The sequence below is a fragment of the Benincasa hispida genome, chromosome 12, assembly GCF_027475165.1.
Source record: "Benincasa hispida cultivar pf3 chromosome 12, pf3_genome.v1.1, whole genome shotgun sequence".
Taxonomy (NCBI): Eukaryota; Viridiplantae; Streptophyta; class Magnoliopsida; order Cucurbitales; family Cucurbitaceae; genus Benincasa; species Benincasa hispida.
The window spans coordinates 69945941-69956097 of NC_143489.1; the positions used below are offsets into that span (position 1 = coordinate 69945941).

General features: G+C 37.5%; 1 long non-coding RNA gene across 2 annotated transcripts; it reads right to left on the reverse strand.

The window, feature by feature from the left end:
* Positions 1 to 3941: 3941 nt before the first annotated feature.
* Positions 3942 to 5802, reverse strand: LOC120092469 (uncharacterized). 2 transcript variants are annotated; one of them, XR_016525038.1, is made up of 5 exons: positions 5342 to 5802; positions 5141 to 5251; positions 5003 to 5057; positions 4848 to 4906; positions 3942 to 4583 (listed from the first exon to the last, which is right to left on the reverse strand). It is a non-coding gene; the product is annotated as an uncharacterized LOC120092469 (long non-coding RNA). The 2 variants fall into 2 exon arrangements; XR_005486043.2 differs by having other exon boundaries at positions 5145 to 5251; positions 5342 to 5783.
* Positions 5803 to 10157: the final 4355 nt, after the last annotated feature.

The following is a 10157-nucleotide window of genomic DNA, read 5'->3' on the forward strand; positions in this document are numbered from 1 at the left end:
ACATCGATTATACTACAGGTCAGTGTTGGGTATGAATAATTCTTTTAATTGTCATGTGTTGATGGTCATGCATTGATGAGAATAATGTGCATTATGCGTCAATAGTGTATGCAATGACCATGCGTTCTGTCACAAGTTTTCTTGCTCTCTCACTAAATATAACGAGATCACAAGTTTCTTGGGATGATCTGAGATCGAACATGGGGACTTGCAACTAAGTGATGCTTGTGAAGTAATGTGTTTGAGGTGGTGAATAAAATCATAAAAAGAAAAAAAAATTGATTGCTATGCGCTACTTCTACTTCTAGCTAAATAGGCTGAGCAATTGAAGTTTGACTATGAGAATTGGTAGAGATGCGACAACTGTTAACGCATAATGAGATTCATGGAGGAGTAGAGCTGAAGGAAAATTCACCAAATCATTAAGTTTGGTCGCAAGATTAATCCCAGCTCGCCACACTAATGCATCGCACACCTTTCGGTGATCAACCACATGCTTGTATCTCTATAACGCATGGTTGCGTTGAACACAAGATTATTCATATCTCAAGGAACACTACTTACTTTGCTTAGTGAATTATATTACTTACCCTCTTGGGCAGTTAGTTATAGCTACTCAACTTACAGGCAAGCATTGCGATAGCCTTACACTAAGCAAAGAGCATTTACTCACTATACTTGCACAACGCACACCTCTCGGGGGTTTGCTACATGCTTCATATCTCCATGCCACATGATTGAGTATGTGATAACTATTGCAATCTACACTTAATTCATTGCGATGGAAGTAAAATATGATAAAGATGAAGAATATGATGAAAATGGCGTTGAAGAAACTGAAGAGATGCATTGATTGCAAAATGTATTAATGTCTTAAGCCAAAATGTAATACAATACAAAGGTAAGATGAAAGGTGGAGGGCTCGACAATCTCTTGCTTCCATCAGATGTGTGTCAAGGTTGCCGGTGGTGCCATGGATGAGCAGTGGAGTAATCTCTCTCGAGCTCTATCTCCGGTGAAGCTCCGACCGTTTTTTCGAAAAGGATTGAAAGTGAAGAAATCTCAGAGAATTTCTTGCTGATGCTCTTATCTGTGACCACAGAAATCTTCCCAAGGCAGGAATCCCAGATGCTTTGAATTTGGGCTCCAAAGCTCTATTTATAGAGCTCAAATGTCAATAGTATTGGTAATCCCGCTTTGTTAGCCACCATCACTCATGTCGTAGGTGAGAATGTCAATGCTGAATCATGGTTAACAATCAGGAAGTACGTTAGAATATCTGTTGTACGACTTCAAAAATCCCGAGGCATGAGTTCATATTCGTTCCTCATGAAGGATCGATGCATTCTACCTATTGTTTTCGATCATACTTCTATCATGGTTATCACTCTATAGTTGCAGTATTTCATGCGACAAACGTGTCTTTATGAAGGTCAACACATGCTCTCGATTATTGCGACAACTACAAAAATAGACATTTTGACGCAAAACAATACATGATATAGGGTTAGCGGGGATTTTCAGTGTTGATTGACACAAGCTCATTTTTCTACATGAATCCTTAGCACTATTAATGCATATTTTGTTTATTAACCCTCATAATTCTAAGTAAAAGACAACAATAACTTGTATTTCTACAAGCTATCACTCCCTCAAATTTAGAATCATGTTTGTCCTCAAGCATGTCTTATACTAAGAAAACTCAAAACTTGCCCTCTGACTCCTCATTTGCGTTGATCAGCTTCTTAGAATATAATTCACTTGCACTTCTAACCTGGGTAGTAGCACTCTCCTCAAACTTAGCCACTTCTTCTCAAAAATATTTTCCAAGTTTAATTCTAGCAAGCCTTTACTCAAAACTTTTTACTCACCCCAGACACCTTTCTTATAGCTTTTTACAATGTAATCGTTCAAAATGATTCAAGTCTTTGTGATTAATTATTAGATTGAGGCGTTGAACCTTGTTATGCTCTTCATTTTGGCTTACCCCCACGAGTGTCACGTGGGCATCCAACTTCGATTGTGCATCATATTTAACTCAACTCTTATCTTAGCTAAATTTAGCTTATGCTAAACAGAAGAGGTTTTACTATGTATTGATTCTGATCACCTACTTTCATTTTGGCTTACTTGCATGGGTGTCATGCGAAGTATCCAACTATGGGTAGGTACCTTTTACAACTTAACTCTTATCAGCTTGGGTTTTCCCTTTGCGTTAATAGTGGAGTTTTTATTATGGGTTTTTTGAAGGATTATCACAATGTTTATTGATTGCATTTACTCGGACCGCTCCCACCCCCAAAATTAGAGAGTGGCAGGGTCCTTGCCAAAAAGCTAAAGACAAAATTGTTCAGAGATGCGTTAAAAGAGGTTTGAGTAGAGATTTGCACATAATAAAACTTAAGACTGTCAAGCTTTGAAGAAGCTATTTAGTAAGGTGAGCCATGCGATGTTTAGTTAGTGAATTTATTGAATTTACACAAATATCATCATGGATGCTAATTTATCAACGCAAAATAAGGCAAGCAAGCAAAAGGGAATTTCAAAAGAATAACGCATGAAAGATAACAAGAAAAGAAAAATGCGAGCACAGTGTCGATTGCATCAATAACTTAGAGTTCATGTAGAGGAAATAGTTATGCGTTGAATAAGGGAGATAATTCTTCTTTTGAAACAACACACCGAGAGGAAATTACTATCGCACCAAGAAGAAGTGATCGCAATACCACGTCCAAAACAACAATAATAAAATAAATCAACTAACTAAGAAAGCAAAGTAAAGATAGAGTAAAAGACGTCCCTAGAGGAATTGGAGTAAAGTCACCACAAGGACTCTTCCATGAAGGGGATCGAAATCGCCTGCTTAGGTCAATGAACTCGTTGTTCCAACCATCAGAGCTTCTAGCATTCATTGGTCGCATGATGGCTACCACGGTCCTAAGACTACTTCTAGCTCATGCGACAAATAACCTTTCGATCTCAGGGTCAATATTGAATTCGGGTGTAGCACCTTTACTCAAATATTGTTTGCAACTTAGTCTTACAAGCTGCTATGCGCCTAAGATCAAAAGGGTGCCTGCGAAAACACAAAACTTAAACAAACCATTAGATGCTAAGTCCCCAGCAACGATGCCAAAAACTTGTTGGGTGTGAACTATTCTTTTAATTGTCATGTGTTGATGGTCATGCATTGATGAGAAGAATGTGAATTGTGCGTCAATAATGTATGCGATGACCATGCATCCTGTCACAAGTTTTCTTGCTTTCTCGCCAAGTATAACGAGATCACAAGTTTCTTGGGATAATCCAAGGTCAAACGTGGGGACTTGCCACTAAGTGATGCTTATGAAGTAATGTGTTTGAGGCGGTGAATAAAAATATAAAAAGAAAAAAGTTGATTGTTATGCGCTACTCCTACTTCTAGCTAAATAGGCTGAGCAATTGAAGTTTGACTATGAGAATTGGTAGAGATGTGGCAACTGTTAACGCGTAATGAGATGCATGGAGGAGTAGAGTTGAGGGGAAATTCACCAAATCATTAAGTTTGGTCGCAAGAGTAATCCCAGCTCGCCACACTAATGCATCGCACACCTTTCGATGGTCAACCACATGCTTGTATCTCTATAACGTATGGTTGCGTTAAGCATAAGATTATTCCTATCTCAAGGAACACCACTTACTTTGCTTAGTGAATTATACTACTTACCCTCACGGGCAGTTGGTTGTAGCTACTTAACTCATAGACAAGCATTGCGATAGCCTCGCACTAAGCAAAGAGGATTGACTCACTATACTCACGCAACGCACACCTCTCGGTGGTTTGTTACATGCTTCATATCTCCATGTCGCATGATTGAGCATGCGATAACTCTTGCAATCTACACTTAACTCACTGCGATGGAAGTAAAAGATGATAAAGAAAGAAAATGATGAAAATGGCGTTGAAGGAACTAAAGAGATGCATTGATTACAAAATGTATTAATGTCTTAAGCTAAAATGTAATATAATACAGAGGTAAGGTGAGAGGTGGAGGGCTCGATGTTGGCAATCTATTGCTTCCATCAGATGTGTGTTAAGGCTGTCAGTGGTACCATGGATGGGCAGTGGAGTAATCTCTTTCGAGCTCTATTCCGATGAAGCTCCGATCGTCAATCGGAAAGGGTTGTAGAAGTGAAAAACTCTCAGAGAATTTCTTGTTGATGCTCTCGTCTGTGACTGCAGGAATCTGCCCAATGAAGGATTCCCGGATGCTTTTAATTTGGGCTCAAAAGCTCTATTTATAGAGCTCAAACGCCGATAACATTGGTAATCCTGCTCTGATTAGCCACCATCACTGGTGTGGTAGGTAAGAATGTCAGCGTTGCATCATAGTCAATGATCAGGAAGCACGTCAGAATATTTGTTGTACGATTTCAGAAATCTCGAGGCATGCGTTCATATTCGTTCCTCATGAAGGATCAACGCATTCTACCTACTCTTTGCAATCATACTTCTATCATGGTTATCACTTTGTAGTTGCGGAATTTCGTGCGACGAACATGTCTTCATAAAGGTCAACGTATGCTCTTGATTCCTGTGACAACTACAAAATAGATATTTTGACGCAAAATAACGCATTATATAAGGTTAGCAAGGATTTTCAGTGTTGATTGACGCAAACTCATTTTTCCACATGAATCCTTAGCATTATTGACGCATATTTTGCTTATCAACCTTCATAATTCTAAGCAAAAAGCAGCAATAGCTTGTATTTTCCAAGCTATCAGTCAGTCATGCTATCATTCTGTCATAATATCATACATCTAGTGCATGGCCCATGGGCAGTTCCAGTAGTAAGATTATTTACCTCTAATTCAGCCCAAAATTAGTTCAAGCGAAGAAACTCCTGGCTAGCTCCCCACAAACCTTAAATTAGATCATAGAACACGAATCAAAATCACTCTTAACTTTTAAGCCCAAGTCCAACCAACCAATCATTCCAAACTTACCAAAACGACTTACCCAAAAATTAAGCTAAATCCAAATCCGCTTTATTAATTCACCAATAGACTCCAACCTATGCATAAGTCACAATTAAAAATCATATAACCAAATTCCAGCAATAACAATCAACCAAAAAGGGTTTCAAAACCTTCGTACTCACTAAAATCCTTCGAAACAACTTCAAATCTGCTGGAAAACGACTTATGACACACCAAAAAAACCTTCAACCCCGTCGGACAGTATCTCAAAACCTTCAAATCTCCAAATCTAGAATCCAGCCATAATGAGTAAATTAAAAATCCAAACCAAAATCAAGCGGTTAACCAAAAGAGTTAACCAATATGCCAAACAACTTACCCACCCACAGAACCAGCAACAATCGATGGCGGTAGAGGCGGGGCGACCAGCTAGGGAGATCGACGCACAGAGTTCTGCGGCTGGGCGACTCGGCTTCGCGAGTGGGAGGCGGATCTGGTGTGGTGTGGCTGGCGAACGAGGCGGCGCCCTCGGCTGGGTGGCACAATAGCGAACGAAGGATGGCGGCTCGGGCTGGTGCTCGCGAACGGAAACGCGAGGAGGCGCGGGGCTTCAACGGACGATTGTCTTTCAATCTGGGCAGCGCTGACTGAGGCACAAGGAGGTCGACGCGACTAGATTTGCAATGGAACCAAGCGGATTAAGCGACAGCGTAAATGAGGGCGGCTATTGAACGGTGAGCGACTGAGGCGGCGCGAAGAAAAAGCAAGGGGGAGGGGGTGAAGAGAGAAGAAAAAAATAAAAAAAAAACCCATAAATCTTTATTTTATTTTATTCTATTTATCTTATTTTGTATTGTCAAATCCTTTTCCTCCCATGAGTCTCAAAACCCATAAATCTCAAAACTAATCCTTTCCCTTCAAATTTTGAAATTAATTCTCCACATTAATTCCAAATTAAGATTTGGGTGACATAAAAGTCCAACTTTTTCACAATTTCTCTCTGGTTAGCGAGTTAAATTGAAACATTCCTTTATCAGTAATTAAATCTTAGTAATCCAATTAAATTTTCAAAAATGTTATTGAATACAAAGTACTGAAATTATACTACGAACAAAAATTCGGGATGTTACATATTTAAATCAAAACCTAACTCAAATCAAGGGACTTTTAAAAGCGCAAAGAAACCTCTCAGGCACTGCACGCTTGGGTCAACCTCATTCCCTTAAGGAAGAGGCAGAGCCAAAATCCAATAAATTGCAGAGTGTGAGAAAAATGGACTGTGACTCGGCTCGGATTCCAGGAAATTTGATGAGGTAAGACCTACTCAAGGAAGATTCAAGGGGTTCAACCAAGGAGACCTACGCTTTTGGTAAAGAGGCCAATTCTCAAAAGGAAATATGAGGCAATCTAATATTCAAAGTCAACCACGTAAAAGACAACGTCAAAAAAAGAATCAATTGAAGAAACAAAAAAATAAGAAAGAGACAGCAAAATCCACATGGTTCACTTTGCATTAGGCATCGAGACCAAGGAAAACTTAGGGCATACCGAGGCTAAGGTGAAAAATCTAGGTCATGCTGAGGCTAAGGTGAAAAATCTAGGTAGGGCGAGGCCGAGATGAAAAGCTTAGGCCAAGCCGAGGCTGAAGTGAGAAATCAAGGTCAGGGCGAGGTTGAGTTGAAAAACTTAGGCTAGGCTGAGGCCGAAGTGAAAAATTCAGGTTAGGCCAAGACCAAGGTAAAAAGCTTAGGCCAAGGCGAGGTCGAAGTGAAGAATTCAAGCCAGGCCAAGGCCGAGGTGAAAACCTTAGTATAGGCTAAGGCTAAGAAGGAAAAGTTAGGTTTGATGATGTGCAGTGGTTACAGGCAAGCGAACACGATCAAGTTATAATATACTAAAACGGGTTAAGAGGCTGAGTATTGTCCTCATAGATCAAACAAACAGTTTTCACCTAACTATTTAGAACTGTATCAATTTTAGCTAAAAAATTAGAAAGTCAAATTGAGTGATGTTCTATGTAAATAGCAGTAAAACAAGACAGCCAAATGTAATTTCAAAATTAGGAGTTTTTTAAGGTATCGGTTTTCATTACATATTTTATTGAACAATACTTAGATCAACCATGGAATTAAGCAATACCGTTTATCTAAGTCTAGAAACTAAATTCCAAATTATTGTCTTTCAAAAATAATTCTTTCTCATATGATTCTAAATGATAACTAAAGTTGTGATATCAAATTAAAACACATGACATGAAACATTATCATCAACAACTTTTACTACTCTCCTAACTACGTATGTGATGGGTTAGTAGCAATTTAATGTTACAAGTCTGATTAAACATACAATCTACGAATTGAACATTCATTCTAACATTTATTGACAACCAATCAATATGAATTAAAAATAATAACATTAAAAGATAAAGAGTTATGCAATTCCATCAAATTCCTAAGTATTAGTTCATATCCATATGTAAATCCAACAACACCCTAAAACAAAGAGTCTAGTCACTCACGGTTCTAAAGAATATATTCGCATACAAAATTAATAGCATTCAAGTAGAAAAAAATAAATAATCAAGAAAAACCTGTTCGGAATGCTTCTCCATTGGTAGAAATTGTCACTCTTCTCTCTGTTAGCACGTCGGGTCCCACAATCGGTCTTCACTCTCTATTATTGGGCAAAAACTCTCTCTTTTTTGTCTCAAAAGTAGGTTTGAATGTCTTCCAATTAGGTCAGAATTCCTCCTCTCAGTATTTAGAATTGTCAAATTAATTAGAGGATAAAAAATTTGGCACCAAATCCTTGCCAAAATTATCAGATTTCTCAAAAAAGGAAAGCCAGTGTCGCGATGGCTTCACACGGTGTTGCAGCGCTGGTCTGATTCTATCGACTGAGCGTTGCAATGCTGCATTTTTTAATGCAATTACTGCCTTCTGGTGTTAATCAACGCTTCACGTCATAGCGTTACATCATTACGAACAAAGTTGCAACGCTCCCCTGTCTTTTGATACATAGCATTTTCCCTCTCTTTTCTTCACTCCCTTTGGTCCATTGCTCGATTTTGATTCATTTAAGCCTAATTTAGTCCTTTTTGGCTTATTTTAAGTATAATTTACTTCTCGATCATAAATCTAGGAAATCACTAGCAAACACATCAAATCTGATAAAAACATTAAAAACAATCATAAATCTAAAGCAAATAACGCACATTTTGTGTGCGTTTCACCACCTCAAACTCAAGATTTTGCTAGTCTCGAGCAGAGAAGAAACAAGAAAATAGTAGAGTTCTAAATAAGTGTACTAGTGATTCGTGCCTCAAAGAATAGTCAATTGAGAACTCAAGCAGAAACATTCAAGCAAGTCTGTCATTATGATCGTCCATGGCCAAATCTAATAATCTCTCATGTGTTGTGTTGTTAGGTTTTATGTTCCAAAACTCGCAATTTGTAAAAGATAAACATATTCTATGGTCAATAAACTTATTATTGATTCTATAAATTGCATACGTAAAAGTATAAATCTAATAAACTAAGATCCATGGCTATTATATGAATACTTGAACTTTATGTAGAAACATAGAGATGGATCAAGTTCGAGTAAACAACCAAAATAGTCTATAGTATATGATTAAGGTTGGGTACCTTATTTTGGTAACGCTAATGGATGCGACCTACTCTGTAGCTGTTACAAGTTGTTGCAAAGATACTAAAAACGAAGTGATCTAGATTCGTTCATGTATTGATATGAAGAGTGGGGGTATCCTATGCAATGAGTTTGTATAAGATCGGACCAAGAAATAAGTCACTCTTACTTTATAACGTTATTTACTATATAAGACTGACTATTTCACTTAGATAACCTAGGTAACTCGATCTTAATCCTGAGCTAACTATGAATTCCTATTTATTCTGGATTATCCTTAGATTTGCATAGGTGAGGGTTGGCTCAACAACACTGGTTCAATAAGCCTCCCATTTCAGGGGTAAGACCGGGTAGATAGCTGAAGACATAGGGTGCAAGACGGAATTCACGCCTACCCGATTTACAGATAGGAGAAAGGTCATTCTCTTAAGTACCGAATCCAGGACTTGAACAAGGGGCCCTACCCTCTCACTGGGCTAAGAGGAATCTGGTTTAGTGACTGGATCACAGACCAATTGTTCATTAAAGAATCGGTAGGAACTTAAGGAACGAGACATAATCTCGGGGGTAAAACAAACATTGACCCAGCCATTATTATGAACAACCTGTGAAGGGTCGACTTACTAATTATAGTTAAATCATATGAACATAATATATCTATAGCGAAGGGAGTACAACTATGGGCTTTAGTGAAGTGATCCATTAGTTAACGAATGAGGTTAATTCAATGTAAAGAGTTTAGCCAATTAATCTCGGATCGTTGGAGCCCATGATCTGTAGGTCCGCGAGGTCCCCCTACTAGCTCGTAAATGGATTAACTTTAGAGTAGTGTGATAGTTAATTTGAAACTTTCAAATTAGAATTAAGAGAATTATTAATTATATGAGATATAATTACGCGTTTAATTTTGGAATTAAGTAGATCTGGAGAATTAATCAATATTTAAATATAATTTAAATATTAAATTTATGAAGGTGAAATTTGTGTAAAATTAATTTAATATTTGATATTAAATTAATTAGAATTAATTAAATTGTTTAATTAATTATTTATTATTAATTTTATTAGAAATTAATTTATGAAATTAAATTTATAAAATTAATAAGGTTTTCAATTTTTCAAATTCAAATTGATTTTTGAAATCATTTTGTAAAATTGGAAAAGTTTGAAAAACACAAAATGGAAATATGGTTTTTTTCCATTAACACCTTCAACTAGCTCACACAAACCCACTTAAGTTTTACTTCAATTATCTAATCATGAGTTGCATCTCATGCAGCCATCTTCTTTACATGAATGTCCTGCAATAAACAGAGAAGATGGAAGTGAAATTGGGGATGCATCATTTGAGCTTTTGCTGAAAAATTCGAGTTGAAGAAATGTGTTCTTCAAAGAGGATGGTGCAATGAGTTCTTATCCAAGTTTCTTTCATTCAAGCTTGTTTTGAGTCCCACAACTTAATCTAAAACTCCAAGAGAATAGTAGGGAAGATCTTGAGGTGGTTCATAAGAAGAATTGGAGAAGATTTGCAGCTGAATTCAAGATTC